Source organism: Siniperca chuatsi, linkage group LG12, assembly GCF_020085105.1.
Source record: "Siniperca chuatsi isolate FFG_IHB_CAS linkage group LG12, ASM2008510v1, whole genome shotgun sequence".
Lineage (NCBI taxonomy): Eukaryota > Metazoa > Chordata > Actinopteri > Centrarchiformes > Sinipercidae > Siniperca > Siniperca chuatsi.
This window is the reverse complement of record NC_058053.1, coordinates 5,398,169-5,415,697: the sequence shown is the minus strand read 5'-3', so window position 1 is coordinate 5,415,697 and position 17,529 is coordinate 5,398,169.

Here is a 17,529-nt window from a genome sequence, read left to right as displayed (position 1 = left end):
TTAGGACTTGCATTCGTGCCCCATTCCCTTTCACCTTTGTCTGAATGATATCTTCCGGTAATGAGAAATAAATTGTGTATGGCAGTCTTCATATAGCTGTTTTTGTATGCATGGTCAGGTCCCAGCAATAACTTTGGAACAAGTTTCCCAAGGAAGTATACGTAGGAAGCTTTTAACTGAAACCTCATTTACATAGACCTTTATTTGTTATTGCTTTCATATTAAAACTGTTTTTCCAGTTTTGTTGATTTATCTGTTGGGAGTCCAATGTGCTCTAGTTTCTGAATTTTGTAGCTTGCGCGGGCCCTCAGAGTGCACACAGTTTTGATAGAACTGCAGAGACGACTTACAAGTCTACAGCGTATTTTTTGTCTTCTTCTGAAATTAAGAAGCATAAATAGATGAAAAAGAATATAGTGCATTATGATAATGTTAGATACCACACATTTGTTGACCATATATCCAAAGCTCGTGTCTTATAACATGGTCATTTTAGCGCCATGGCAAAATGTAGCTGCACACATTTGTGCATTCACGATTGCCTTTACCATGTGGTATGTTTCAGCATATTAGCAGTGAAGAAAGGTAATTGATGTTCAAAGGATGTATGGATCTCTGATAGGTAATGTCATTCTCTCCTGTCTCAGATGTCTTAGTACCTAATCAGGGCCTCAAAGCCATCTTTGGTGTATGGGGTAAGAAATTCACTTTATTGTGAATCAGACAAAGGATGCACTTGATTTGCGTAAAACAAGGTCACATGACCTATATCCAGTAACAACCAGCGTCCTTGTGCAAAACATCCGCATGACAGTAAAGCAAAGTGAAGAGCTGCAGCACAGAGAAGCATTCTGTTCCTTCTAATGCAGACCTCGTAGGCTCATCTGAAGTTTTGCTGCTGCGTTCTCCGCACACTAGAAATAACAAATCTTAAAAATGGGTGAAATCCATAGTGTTGCCTGAACAGCCTTGAGGTGGTGCACTATCCTATCGTAAGAACGTTTCACTCACCAGTGTTAGCCTCTGTTGTCTCCTTGGTGCCCTTTACTATTTAGTGCTTACATGCTTCCTTGGAAGTAACAAGTTACACGACTTCAAAAATGACACAAGTATTATCTTTTAGTGTCATTTTTACCCTCCTTTTTGTGATTTTGCCATGTGTAGCTTTAAGTGCAGAAAGCATTTTAGAGAGATATATTTCCATGGGTGTTTTGTGCTATTTAGTCAAGTGCCTATGCCATCATATAGAGAACAAGCAGTACTAAGCCATGAGGAATTTCAAAATATTATACAAATGTGTATGCAAGATTAACTATATAGGTGATCATGATACATCAGAAGGAGATATACTGTTTAATGCATCAACAACACCCAAGCCGCTTTCCCTAGGTGCATGTTTAATTTGAAATTAGTCAGATCTGACGCATTTTTCTGGGCATGCTGTGATATTTGCAACTATCACTTGAAGTTTGGCCTGAAGGAAAGGCCATGTTAAAATCCTTGAAAACCTGGTATTTCTCTATAACATTAATGACTAAATAAGAAACCATCAAGGTTAAAGTTTGAAAAAAAACTTTCTTAGTTATTAGGTGTCTTTACACAATGAGCGTTTCAGCCACGTTTTTTTTTTAGTCGGCCATCTCACGCACGTCTGATGGAACAGATACGCTCCCATTTGAATCAGTCCAGCTGTCCAGACGAGCAACGTTTTACTCACGCTATATGCGTACTTTCTTCCTTTTTAGGCACGTAATGTCAGTCACTGTGTGTTAGGCTCTGAGCGCTGCCAGCCTGGGGGACTTACTCGATACTGTGCCCGAACGCATCCTGTGTAGACACAGGTGGAGAACTGAAGCTGCTGTTCTGCTAACGTCCTGCTCATGCTACACCTCCTATGTAGACACAGTGTAACAGCGGGGACACACCACAGCCTGCTTCCTTTCGGCGCCCATGTTAACCACTTGGGTGTGCCTCAAGCGAATCTGGCAAGAAAACACACAGATACTCTATTATAAACAATATAAATTGATATTATATATGAAATAAGTGATCTGATTCTGATAAATAATATCCCATGCCTGCCAACCCTTTTGATTTCTCTGCCCCCCACATGATGAAATATCAAGATCCGCCCATCCACTATGTTTATTAGAAATAGCATCACTGCTGTTTGTGATTGTGTTTTTTAAATTACATACTTATTCCACATATTTGTCAGTTGTCTCTAAACAGAGAGTGAGAGAGAGACGAACAGACACACACACACACACACACACACACACACACACACACACACACACACACAGAGGCAGGCCTGTCTGTGTGTGTGTACCCTCCCCGACGCAGATCATCGCATAAGGCGATCCTTTTTAACTTAATTGTAGCAAATAAAGGTACGTCCCGCAGAAACACATAAAAAGCTTTAAGTTATAAATTCATGAAGTTCGCTCTTTATTGTGATCAGAAAAAGAGCAGAGGAGCAGAATCGCTTGTTGACCGGCGCTGAGAAATGCACTTCTGGTGTGAACAGCCAGGCTACTGCTCGCAGGAGAAATGAGCTAGCGTGGTGCTTCGTGGAACTTCCACATCCTGTGTGTCGCCGACATAACACTCAAAAACTCAGCTAATCACCAAATCAGGACTGTGTGTGTGTGGTTTGGTCAGAATTGACTGACAGCCCTGGCAACATTAACATGTGACCCCAGAACTGTCATCACATTTTGATTCAAATATTGTTAACATCTGACTGGTGCATGGAAGTATGTGACATCATCTTTTTTCCAATTGAGCCCCACCCACTTCAAACCAGTGGGAAAAGCAACAACAAAAACACAAATACAAAAATCTCTGGAGCGAAATAACCGTTCTAATTTTGGCAGAAAAATGGCGTGTTCATGTAGGACCCCGTCGCTTATGGTCGGAAGCTGATTGAGAAAATGTGTTTTCGGGGCCTTTAATACCTTAATCCAAAGGTTTTATCCTCTGTTTGACCACTTTAAGACATCTCAGGTTTAGTTTTTTATTCAGTCAAGCTGCATGCTCAGTGTCCTTCATCTGCTATAGTTGCACTTACAGTGTCAGTATGCTTCAACCAAAGTTCCTGTCAGATGCTCGAACAGCATCTGAAGCTCCCTCCCACCACACATCTCCGACATCGGCATTGGGAGGGCCGCATCCAGAAATTTCTGTAACTTTCCGGAACTGACAATCCAACATTCATACCCACTTCATGTAGTACATGGTGCGCCGAGAGAGAGTTAGTTCTTCTCTCTCAAGATATGTTTTAATTTTTTTTTTCACATAATCACTTATGCGCACACCACCCCTCTGTATGATAGCAGGCATTTCAACCCGCCTTCGACTGTGGCCATTTGGAACAGGTATTAATAATATCGCTTTCAGACGTGGTCAGATGACAAGTTGTACAAACTAGTTCATATTGAGCATACTGACACATTTAGGCTCAGCTGCAGTTGACCTAAATGCTAATAATAGTTTGCTAACATGCTCACAGGCAGTAAACTAACATTTAGCCTGTAAGATTGTCACGGTAACATGCTCACATGTAGTATGTTGGCATATTAGTATGCACTAAATGCAAAGTACGGCTGAGGCTAACGATCATTAGTTTGGTACCCTGTCAAGAACTGAAGTGGACAAGTGGAGCTTTTGATCTGTTGAAAAGTCGGGGGATCTGTTGGATGAAAATCCAGCCAACAGTTGTGGAGATATTTCACTCTAAGGGTTACTCCCAAAAAGGACAGAGGCATATTTTCTGTTTCACACTTTTGATTTTACTTTAAAACCAACATGCGCAGCGTAGAGGTGCTAGTACCAGTAAGTGTCAATACATATCACATACATAACACCCAATGCTCTAAACATCAACTTCAGTTCCTTAGAGAGGGGTTTCTGCTAATGGCAAATGCTTCTTCAAGAAGTATGATGTTCAGTATTTGTTTTGATTAGTTATTTCAGTGTTATATAGCTAAAGATATTCAATTTCCATGAATTTCATTTGTCATGCTTAATACAGAAACAATTAAATATGTATAATGTACAACATCATCTGTGGGATTTATGGCTCAGTTCACCAAAGTCACAAAGACAGGATTTTTCACTTAACTGTAGCAGTGTCTGTCTACTGAGGTTTTGAGATTTCTGCCTCTGAAACGTCTACTGCCATTCCAATACAATGATGATGATGATGATGATGATGAATGGGATTTTGTTGTGTGAATAAATAAAGAGAGCAATAATGCAACTGGGACTGGAAAGACAAGTTGCTGTTGAGTTTTTCACATTTCCAAAGTGTCGTGCGGAAGTGTAACGCCAGGATCCCACCGCGTCTGCCTGACATTGTTGACTTGTTGATTTGGTCCTTTTTCCTTTACTTTTGTGCTTCTACCATGAGCAAGTAGGCCACGTAGTTAAATGGTTTCTTTTTTTGTCTGTTTTAGTTGTGGTTTTTGTTGATATACGACGGGAGTCTGCACAGGGTGGATTCTCTCTCCGTTTCTGTGTCTGACCTCCTGCCTGGTTTGATCTGCTCTGTGTAGCTTGACGTGGCTTCCGTCAAAAATAGACTTGCGGCGAATTCACCGCGGAGCAGAGCGGAGAGCTGCTTTGGGGATTGGGGGCAGCCATTCCTGGGCGAATCCACCTATAATGCTTGAGAAAAGTTTTCATGGGAAAAAAAATCTGCTCTTGTTTTTCTGAATTAATGAGATACCTCAAAATCATGTGAGAAACTCTCACCTGCATGGTTGCTGCTGCTTATCAGCCTCAGCAGTGCTATATGATTTCAAGTATGGGGTCAATACAGGGAAGGTATCTAATGGTACGTGCCCACAGGGGCATTTTTGGACGTGAGTGATCGTGCCGCTTCCCAGCATTGAACGCTTGATGGGCGTGCCACTGGCGGTGTCACGATAGATGATTGACAGGTACTCGCCTTCCCTCAAACAGGAAACACGTCTTGGCTGCATCTGATTAGACAAACGCTTTCACTCTTGGGCTGTCTGCTGGCTCTCAAACCAGACCAACATGGCGGCTTGTTTGGAAACTTTCTCTTATATTACGAATAGTTCATCGAAATGTGTTTCTGAAAACATTTGAACAAATAAGCCATGCAGTTGCGGAATCTGTCTCGTTTTAGATCGACAGTGGTTAGTTTAAAAGTTTTTCGGGAGTTTCCAGAGGCGGTGAGTCACGCTGGACACCCGTGATTTGCATAAAGTAGTCTAGACCTCAACTTTATGCAAAAAAACGTGGAAATGACGGATCATGTGGACACATACAGTTAGGTAAGGTAAACCAAAATAAAACTGGTTTAAACTGTCTGAAGTAAATGACAGCTTCTCTTGAGATTATGAGATTCATTCATAAGATTCATTCAGAAGATTTTTTTCCCCCATGCTTTTCTCGGAAATCTGAGATAATAATCTCGCTAATTCAGAAAAACACGGCAAACTTCTTTTTTCTCAAGTGAATGTATTACGCTTCATAGCTTTGAGCACCTCAAATGAAATTCCATTCACCTCCATTGTATTAGGGTTGCAGCAGAAATCTCAGAGACAGATATCTCAAAACCTCACCAGGCATATCTGAAACTATCTGCATTGCCGGATACCACTGAAGGTAAGGTTTGTTTGTAATTAAACTGACCTTTAAAACACAAATTTCATGACTGTTTTCATTGCCAGCACATACAGTATGAGTGATCTGCGTATGTGGTCCCTACTCACAGTGATGTCCCGCTTTGTGATCAAATTACTATCAGATTGCAGTCTATCCAAACAGCTGCCAGCCTCTTAGAGGTGGCCTTGAGGATTCAAAGGCACCGTGCCTGCTTTACATCACGCCAATGTTTATCAAATTAAGGCCATGGCAGAACGCACCTCCCGCTCTCCACTACTGTCGACACACTCTGTTACCGGTAGATCATAGTCAAAGCTGTGTCTGGAAATAGCATTTTAGGGGATAGCGGGTCATCTGCTATCTGTGTTGTCCATTCTGAGTCAAGCATATTTTATTATATTATAGCCAACCAAAGAAACTGTTGATGAAAGAGAACTGATTAGACCTTTCACTTCAGTTCTCTTTCAATACGGCTTATGATTTTAAAGATGTGATTGCAGCATTAGATTATCCTTTGTCTGTATGCAAATCGGCAAATGGAAGACAGCTGAAGTGAATAGCATCAGATTTGTTGAGACTGCTCTGTTCATCAGAGCATGTGGGAGTGTGTTTCTTAAAGCACTAAATAAGATAATTCCCCCCTAACTCTGGCGTCTCCAATGTTAATTACTTTAGAAGTAACTGGATTTGAATCACTTCAAGTTAGATGCATCAGCTTATTTATTTATTCAGTCACACTAGCGCTGTGTTTGTAGGGATGGCAATAGGGCTGCGCTATTAGTCAACTAAACTGAGTCTTAGTCGACCAAGTTTTCTTTAGTCGGGTAGTCGCTGAACCCCCCCACCCCCACCCCAAACTGCATTCAGTAGCTGCACCTTGTCACCGAGACGAACGTATCAGGGGATTGTTGCAACACGGACATTTTACATTCTACACAGGAAGTAACTTACCGGCACACTACTGCTAACTGTACTAGCTGCCATTAGCTAGTACAGTTAACTTAGCAGTCCTATTAGCTGACTCTGCCCGGACTGGAAGCTCTGAGTACCAGGGGAGTCTTGGTGTTTGTTTACAACGCTAGCACAGGCGCTTCGGATCACTGGGAGGAGGAAATTTTCAGGCCAGGGGCCACCAGAACCGCAGCTGGGCAAGCAAGCAACGGAACCGGGGCTAAACACAGACTCCGAGACCGACGGAGGTGGTTTAAATCACCGCTGTGCATCATTGCAGCTTCACAGAGCCACTAGCATGAATGTAGACTCTTAGTTTCCTTCCTCACGCAAAATGCATTTAAAGTCATCTGCAATTTATATTTCACTTCAAATTGCTAATTGGTTTTGTGAATGATAATGCAAAATGTACTGCACAGCACTGACAAGTATCTCCACTAATACAAAAAAGTAATAATGATAATAATAATAATAAAGCAGAGTGCACTGAAACACACCATGGACTGACCTCTCATTTTTCCCTCTGTCTAGTCTAAGAGACTAAACCGTCCATTGTGATGCCTTTCCTTTGTTTCTTATTATCAACAAAAAAAAATATAAAATCACAACCCAGAGCGATACACACCTGCTGCAATACTTTATTATAACACTTTATTGAACCGGCTGGATGGAAAACTGGAAAATGACAAAGCTTTGGTCAGTGATCGTGGTGATTACTCCTAAGTGTTGCTGTGATAGTGGTATTGATTTACCCTGATATTCATCTTCCAACCGCCTCTGTGCTTCATGTGAGCTGAACCAGCTCAACTCCTTTAAGGATGTTAACAAAGCAGAGAGAGGAGCTATTTTTAGATGTCCTGCTTGCACAACTAAAGGGCATCTAAAGGACATGCAGCACAATTGTAAGATTTTTGTTGTGTATCCAATTTTTATTTTTGCATTTTTCCACTTTAAAACCCACTTTAGGTCTTTCTTTCATGAAATATGATCCTAAAAGTTCACATATTCTGACAGGACTTTCCTGAGAAATGTCCACAGCAATGAGACCATGGCCAACAGAAAATTGAAAGCAAAGTACAATATTAGACAAAGTACAAGCTTCAAGTTGATTACTTTGTAATGTTTTTCACATCATGTGCAGTGGCTGCACTTTATACTGTAGACTTAATTTGATGAATGGCCACCCAGACAATAAGCCACAATGTGGTTGTGAATCTACTTCAAACCTTCAGTACTTCAAATGGACTCATCCCTGCCGGTGACGGATTCTCAGCTCTGGAGAAGATAATGCTCATCTGCCGCTGGAAATCTTATTACCTGGAAGGAGTGCTCTTACTAATACTAATTCAGTTTGAAAGGCTTCTATCTGTAATCTCTGCTTTGGTATCATGTCTGGTAGGAGCTTTTCAGTGTGTATAGTATATATTGAGTACAGATATACACAATTGTTGTGGTGCAGTGCTTGAGACATGGCTCATGCAAAAATAATGATGAGAGCACATATTAGCAGGAATATCAATCGCAGTACATTACATTGCATTAGAGATTACCTCTATTTCTTCTTCCAAAAAGAATAAAACTTCCAATTTTGGAAGTTTTGTTTTGCTTTTAAAAACGCATCACTTGTCACCGTTGCACTGGATGACATGTTTCTTGTCACACTGTAGTTTATTTTTTAATCCCACATATACTGTCCTGCTGCTGTAAATGCTCACTTTCTTTTGAGTGAGTCCACGGCTGAAAATAGTCCCTAACAAATTGAGTAATGTTTGCTAGGAACTACAGTGCCCAGCTGTTGAGGAAATTGCTGAGCCATTTTCAAGAACTATATATTTGGAACCAGCTGGAAGAACCTGAGCGCAATAGGAAGACAGACAGTCAAAGTTATTTGGAATGTCTTCATATCAGATGTTGTGAGCATGATGTGTGTGCCATCTGTGTTGAAAAACTGGAACAAAAGGGCTATTTGGGGCTCTATTTGTGTATCCATTGTATGCCCTAGCTGTCAGCTGTCACACGTTTATTTCATATGACCCCATGTTAGCCACAACAGGAGTGAAAACACATATTTTAATGGCAGTATGTCCACTCATTTTGCAATCTAATTAAAGCATGTGATGCAAAGCGGGCGGCTCGTTAGTTTGGAACAATCCCATCCTGTGCAGCACCTGCAGCTGACCCGTTTCTCTGCCCTATTTGGCGTGTCGCCTATCATTTCAAAAGAGTGGAAGTCAGAGATTTGTGTCACAACAAAGCTTCCATGGTGTTTCCTGGTAAAAGGAAGATCAATCTTATACACATGGGAGGATATATTGAGCTGGCCCCTCAGCCTTGAAGTGATAAACAAAGGGACGAGCACTTACCTAGTGCCAAGTTCTAACCAATACAGAACTGAGGCAGGAAAGAGGAGATATGTCTTTGCTGCCCTGTTTTCCCTCTGGTAAGATGAGCCGCTTTTGATACCTGCATATGTCAGCCATTGGCCCCTGCTGTGTCTGTGGAGATTGTTCAGCAAGTGTGGAATTAATCACACCCACAGTATCTGACTTTGCCTCTATTTTGGGGCAAGAAAAAAAGAAGGAAGAACCTGCAGCAAGTCATTTTGTTGGTTTCACTTACTTTCTTACTGACTGAAAAAAATAATGAGACGATGGGGAATTTTTCAGGGTGTTTCACCTTAATAAGTCTATATTGTTGCCATGGGTAAGCGTCTTCACACCGTCCAATTATAGCAAAGTACAAAACAAGAAAACAATGCTTCTGGATTACTGAGTACTGTACAATGCATGGTGAAATAGATTATAAACACAGTTGACAAATCTAGTTCCAAATAAGGTGAACATGGGCAATACTGTGAACGTTGAAAGCGATGTGACTCATGGGAAGAGCATAAAACTTCTATTAACAAAATCTGGGAAGCTTATTGTCCCTTTTGTATCTGTCCTAGAAAAATATGCACAGACTCTTGTCCTGGTTACTAAATTGTGGAGTTGATGCTATAAACAGTCCAATCTCCATGTGGACATATTTATAGTGGTTGCACTGCATTCATGGCTTCTAGTGTCTCTCTGTTATCTGATGGCCTGATCAAAAAAGAAACGGGGGACTTAATCCACAGTCCTCGTTCTGTGCAAAAGATGCATTCTCAAGTTCAGCCAATCCTAATATGAGGCTTCAGCAGTCTGAGTTAGCCAAATCAAGCGGGAATCCTCCAAAGTTATGTTCTTCTTAGTATGAAATTCCCTCTTTGTGTTTCCTTGCTGAGCTGTGGCAGAGGAATACGTGTATGTCATCACACGTAGGTTTGTTGCTGGGACAAAACACTGGCAATAACTTGACTACGAGGACAAAGATACCTACTTGACTTTGTTAACTCAGACTACTGATGCCTCACATTAGCTTCAGCTGAACCGCCTAATGCATTTTTGCATGTCCCCCATCTCTTACAATTTAGTTTGGCTATGAAAGAATCACTTTATGGCCAGAATGGACAAGAAGGATGATTACGGTGATCAATAATTAATAACCAATTAATAAGTACATATGGGATGTGAATATTGTATTGATAGAGACTTGAAAAAATGTATTTGTGTTTCCACCCAAAGAAGCATTGGCATTGTTTTATTTGATGTGTGCATACAGATGGCATTGGGTTCCCTTTGCTTTCTCCTTTGCTTTGTCTTTTATGTAATTCAAGAAGAATGGGGAAAATAAGTAAGGCAAAATTTTGAATGGATCAAGTTATATGGATAATGCTTTGCTATATTACAGCCTGCAAATAATGGTGGAATCTTTGTATGTACAGGATACCAATAAAATACTATGTGTACCTTAGGGTACAAAAAGGGATCTGTGGCTTTGAGCCAATTTGGGAGCTTTGGATAAAGCTGAATCATCTTGGCTAACAAGCTGTGTGTTGAGCTGTGTGCATATTTCTAAAGATGGGATCCCCCAGCCCCCCCAGCCCCCCCACCCCCCACCCCTGCAATCCGCAATTCTATTGTCAAGCAGTGGAACGGGCAAGGGCTCAGGTTAAGGTGACTTCATCTGTCTGGAAGCGTCTGGATTACAGTGTGAAATGAACACTTTGTTGATCTACAATATCCTTGTGCTCAGCTTTTATAACACTATCAATAAATCTCAAATTTTCTGTATAGCTCAGGTGGATCATTGAGAACATTCTGCACCAAAGCTTGTCCTAATCGCTGACCATGGTGCTGATCCTGGGATCAGCAGGGATTGCCTTTCCAGGATACATGCTATTGTTAGAAGGGTGACAGACAGATTCCTGCTAATGGCAAATGGAACAGGCAAATGGTGCATTGGACCTGCCCCAAAGTGAGTGTGTCTAATGCCAGGTCACTCCATGAGGCTCCACCTCTGGCAGAATTGTTCATCTTTTGAATGTTGTTTCTTTTTTTATATGCTTATAATTTATAAGAAAAGATGTATAAGCATTTAATGATTTATCTGTTGTCAACAATTAAGGAAATTGCTTAAATTCTGCTTGCCTGGTGTACATAGAAGCCAGGCTTTTATTCCAGAGTGATGATTTCAGTAAGCAGACTGGCTCTTTCTCAGATGGTAACTAGTCCAACGTTCCTATGCTAATACTTTTCTCACTATCATTGTATAATACTGACACTGAGAGTTACACAACCCATTAGGGTTAAATTAACACTGAGAAGAGAGTAAAAGTGGAATGAACGAGATGAGCTATTAAAGCAGGTGTCATGAAAATATATCTGTTTTATGAAAAAACAGGTTGAATCATTTACAGTCTTTGATGATAGCATCTTTGTCTTATGCTGATAATAATGCCAAATCAGAAAGGGAACCTGGGAGAGATGGGATAGAATGGAGAAAGGGTAGGAAGAAAAGCAGCACACACACACGTGGGTAATGTGGGCACGAACCACTGTGTAACATTCTGATAATCACAGTGCAGCTTTATTGTGGATTCTTGCAATATTACAAAAAAAACCCTCAAATGCCTGTAAAGTAGTCCCTACACTGACCCAATGGCTGTTTCATAACACTCCTCTACCAGCTTCCCTCCCAAAGCCCTAAGAACTCTCCTCTGGCTAACTTTAAAATGAGTTATTGCCATAGTATTCAGTGAGTAAGTGGGGTGGATTCTCTTTACTGTTTAAACATTTATACAATTTATTCACCATTAACTCATAACACATAACAGTTGTATTGCATATGAATACAGGTTATTTAAAGTCTGACCTGATGGTGGAACTACAGGAAAGGTCAAAAGGTTAGCTTGGTCGTACGTTCCAACCAACACAACTAGTAGTGTTTGTGGGAAGTCAGTGAGGGATCACATCCTTAGTGCTGCATGTGCAACTTCCACTGGTTAATCGGGGTGCCTGCACAGAGCACAGCAGCGTCACTTGAAACTCCTGTAGGTTTTCATACACCGCTAAGTGCCCTAAGAGCTGCTGAACAAGAATGTAGATAATGGTGCTATTTTGGAAAGGAGGCTAAGAAAAGCTGGACTTTTTCCAAATACTCCATCCATCCATTCTCTAAACCACTTATCCTGTTCAGGGTCACAGGGTCCTGGAGCCCTTTCCAGTCTATTATAGGGCTAACACACATAGACATATGCAGTCATTTTCTTATTTCAATTTAGCCTAAAAATCTAAAATGTGTTTATTTGGACTAAAGATTAAACGGGTCTAATCGGTTTCTAACAACGAGATCCAAGTTGGGACCTTGGCTGGGTTGCGTTAAGAAACAAAGTCTTGTTTGAGACCAGACTCTAGAGAAAGGCCCCGTAATGTGTTTTAACACAGTTATTAACAAATGCATAAACATTTACAACATTTATCCTTATGAGCTTAAAACATTGCTAGTGTGTTACAAAGCATTAACTTATTGTTAATATAGTGTTAGTGTTAATATAGTATACTTATTAACATTGCACTTAACTGTTTTATTTGTTATTTTTATTTGTTGACTGTGATTTTGTATTTGATTGCTCTCCGGCATTCTTTTATTTGTTCTTGTTTGTGAAGCACTTTGTAACGGTAGTTTTGAAAGGTGCTACAGAAATAAAAGTTATTTGTATTATTATTACATTTGAGTACACTTTTTACATTAACTGCCACACTGATGTTAAACTGTTAAACTGAATTACGATGGTGGTTGGAGACCTTTAAGATTAAGTTAACCCTGAAACTAGTGTGCTAAGTTAAGTGATGTCAAAAGAGGATCCAGGCTTTTTGTCACATTGTGAGTGTGAATAACACCAATTCCATGTCCAAAATTAAGTGGTGTTTTAGTCCTCATTTGGTAGCAGCTCCATAGAAAAAATTCAGGTTGTTTTTGACCTTCTAGATGTTTATTCTTCACCAGCCAAACTCAGGTAGTTTACAATTAGCTTATGGGAGCTTATGTGCTGGGAGGCTGCCCATGGATTTATATAACAGAGTTGGTGAGAGCCATTGGGACACACAGCAGAGAGCCACAAAAATGAGATGAAAGCTCCAAATTAAGCATCAGGATTGACTCTTATACTGGATAATATTGTGGCTTTTCCTGTAATTATATATTATGCACTCATCTAGCCATTTAGGTGGGTGAAACTAATTGTACAGCTTGTTGTTATGACTTGGCAAAGGTGCCTACATAAGAAGTAATCTAAGGATGAAATTAGGAATTAAATTTAAGCTGTTGAAAATCTTTTATTAGATGAACCAGAAATGTAGTGCACGTAAAAAAAAAAAAGCACATTCAGTGTGTAGCATTCCCCCACTGTGTGGAAGCCGGTCCTGGATGCTGTCAGAGTTTAGGCAAACATTAGCAGCTCTGTCCTGCTCTTTATTGAATTTGGGGAAGTTTACACTCCAAAACCCCCGGCAATGTTACTGAAGATAGCGTTAGGTCTGTCAAACACATTAGTTAGCCATCAAGCTCTTCTCTTGTATGTATGTTAAAAACATACTGTTTAAAAATACGAACATGTGTGTAAAAATAACTCTGATCTTAGTTATGATATTTCCTTATGGACTAACTAGCTCTCTGCAAAATAAGGACAATGATCCATAACACCAACAAGCATCCACGGTTGAGGATGCTGACTCTATGCCTGGGACAAACTTTAACCTCAGTCTTTCTTTTTCTTTTTTTCTATTTATAATAGTTGTAAACAGACATTCAAATGGATAACAGTGAAAACATAACTGCTTTGGCAGAGGTAATGAGCTTTTGAAAACAGGACCAGGTCTTGGTCAGGTACAGATTAAGTAGAACATATGGGGAAATAGGCCCTGACTTCTTCTCAAAGGCTTTATGGAAATGAGGCAGCTGTCCTTGATAATGCAATTGGAAGAGATTCTGCATGCTGCACTTGGGAAGTCAGCTCTGATAGTTTGCTGCTGCATCATGCCACACTGGAGCATCGTAGCTGATGCTCTCCACACCAACTCCATCAATCATTCAGAAAGCATACCAGCTCTAAACCCTGTTATTTTGGCTGCTGAGCAGGAGGGTCAGTATCAGCGCTGATATAAATGGACTGGTGGAGCAGCAGCATTGACAATGCAAGAATAAACAACATCAATTAACTATTTTGCTTGTCGTCATCTTCTCTCTTGATCTCCAAATCCGGTTCATTTCAGAGAACAAATACAGTGCGTAAAAGATTTAGCATTCATCTCTTCTGGGATAAAAAAAAAAGTGTAACAAACAATCAACAAGCATTTTAATCAGGAAAGGTCTTTCGGTGATGGATTTCATGTCTCAGGCTGGGTAAATCTTAATACATAAAGCTCCACTGAAGCACAATGCAAATTTGCCCACTTTTGGAGACTGCAGTGAGAGAATTAGCTAACGTGAGAAGGGATGCTGAATATTTGTAATGACGTTTGTGCACTGAATTCTGGATATTCTGCAGGGTAGAGACGTCCAATAATTTTGTGCTGTGCTGTTTAAATTCTGCTCATTCAACATGGACTTTGTTGCAATACACCCACCATGCAGAATTTAACTTTCTTTAACCAAAATGCTTAAATCCATTTTGCACTAGGTCAATAAATTATAAATCAAACCACAGACTAAGTAGCAGAAGGAAGAGGCATCGAGGCATTTTCCCCCCCCGTCTCACCTTTCCACCCTGAAGCAGACTGCCTTCATGTCAACCTGCCACGGGTTTAAAAAGTCACGGCACGTTCTTGTGTTACAGAACAGGAAGTGATGGTGGTTGTTGCTGGGGGAGCTCAGTTTTTCCACATAGGGTAACACCACTTCCTTGGCAGTCTAATTACAGTATCAGGAAAACTTTACTTCGTGCACATCCACTGTCTGAGGTGGAGTTCAGGATGTCGAGGTAAAAACAGGTAACAGACCCTTCTGTAAGTGGGCAGTGGGCAACAGATGAGTTTGACAAGAGTCAACAGCTATGCTAGCAGCTCTGTGAGGCTGTAATTATCCTCAGATTGGAGTCATTGTAATTACCAGTTTCTGACTTGTACATAGCGTTAATGTTAACATCCAAATCAGATTTTTCTGAAAGCTCTGAAATATCCGATTTGGCGCTTAGTAAAACAGAAGTGCCTGAAAACCAAACAAATATGGATGGCTCATGCCGTCGTTCGAGGCAATTAAAGGTGCCCTGTGGTGTTTTCTTGTAAACAAAGTTATGTTTACATTCAGCATTACTCACCAGAATGATTGTGTGTATCGTTGAGGTCTAACAAATGTGTTGAATGCATGTCCTTCATCATAAAACAAAGCTAATGCATGGTTTACATTCCTGTTTACTAGCTAGCAGACGTCATCTTCCCTGCCTTTTGTTGGCGCATTGCTGCATATCTTATATCTACCGCTAGCAGTAGATCAGTGGAAAAGTGTGAAACCATTAGCTGAAATGTGTATCGCAGAGTCCTGATGTAATGTCCTGCAATGTCTCCCCGATATAGAGTAACGCAATGAATGTCTTTCTTCCAGACTTTCAACTTTATTATCTCCCAATAATATTCCACAGCATGACAGTATACCTCAAAAAGCCTTGCTGATGTTATCATTATTAATGGCAAGTCATGCACCTGTCTCTCCGGGCAAGGGCTTATTCACCATGTGACATAGTCTATCACTTTGACAACGTTTCCTGTCTTACACCCTCACATCAGTTTGTTGCCTCTGGTCCATCGCTGATATTTTGAAAGGGAGCACAGCTGCAAAGCCTTACTTTTAATCCGTTCCACTCGCTACAGACGTCACCTGGCAGGCTGTCGTCTCTTCCAAAATGGCTTAGACCAATTACCCGAAAATTAGTCATCATTGTTTAAAGTATTTTAAGATATATACTTCTGATACCGTTAAAAGTTGAGAAAAGAAATTATTAAGAGATTTTATACACAGGAGTTTTGTGATCAGCAATGCATCAGTACAACCTTTTATTGCTTTAATGGATTTTATAGCACTAAATTATGTTTAACCTTTGTGGGGTTGTGAAAACTGACACTGATGCTTTTATGTCAACAAAATGTTAGATTTCATCCTGCATCTGTCTTTTCATCTATCTGTTAAGCTTTGACGCACAGGCTTTGATCATTAATGGCTCAACTCGCCAGAAATGTTGAGTTCATAAAAGGAAGAGAACATTGATTTTTATAACCTTATGACATTTCCCACTGAAAGACTCCATCAGACCAAATATGGCAGATGTCTATACTCTATTGAGTGCTTTTTTTATTTATGTTTGACGACCCCTATAGGTAATATATTAATGCTGATACTGAATTATTTTCGTGACAACATTTCTTAGCATTCAGCCCTTTTAAGAAAGAGCAAACTGTTATTTCACAGGTAACAGGCATTTTACGTTGATTACCACTGGCCAGTTTATGTAAATGGATAAGATGCCCAATGTAAAAGATGATCAGAACGAGCAAAAAAAACCAAAAAAAAACATAATAAACAAAAACAAAACAGAATAATCTTTTTGCTTTATTAACACACTCTAATAAACTAGGTGGAATTGTGGGTAGAAAAATAAGAGAAAGTCAATCTGACAAGATTAATAGAAGAAAGCATCCGTGGATGGAGCAGAGAGCACCACAGATTTCCAGGGTGAAAGTGAGCAGATTTCCAAACTAGTCCCTGTAGATGCAGCTATTTATGTAGAGAAATGAACCATTACTGTATCTAATTTGTGGCAAATTGATCCTGGAGACTCAGGCTGTCATCCATCCTCCTGCTTGTGTTTAGACTCCGATTTATACTTTGTCAGAGGGGAATAGAGCTGGGAGGACAAATGTGTCAGCTCACTGCCTCTCTGAGGCCCCCCGTCACACAAGAGCTATGATGGTGAAGGAGCCAGCCGAGGAAGGATTCACTCACGTTTTGGTGACAGGAAGCTCCGCAGGCGGACATCACTGAGGAAGCCCACCTTCGGGTGCAACTTGAAGGATATAATAAAGTGAAGCAGGGTATGACTCCCACTCCAGAAAGAAATGAAATGTTATTGACAAATAGAAAACACAGGAGGAAAATGTTGACAAGAAAAAATAGATATTTTACTCATAATTTTATTATTTTGGAATTTAAACTAGTGTGATTTCAATCAAACATAACACATTTATGTCACAATCTCTTCCACAATCTATGTCTGTTTCTTGTCAGTAGGGGACACTAACTACATGCATGGTCAACCAGAGCAGGACTCCACGTGTTGCTAGAAATTCTGACTTGTTACTAATTTTCCCCTCAAATGCACATGTCAAACCATAAGGGGTTAACTAATTGAGCAGTTTCTGACTGTAGGCAGGAATGTGGTTACTGCTCTTGAAGTCGCCAGGGATTCAGGGTCATCCTCCCGAGAGCAGACAGGTGACAAATTAAAGAAAAATCCTGAATAAATGAGTGGAGAAACATAATGAAGGCAGATGCTTCCATACGAGACACAAGGGGTCACTGAATTTG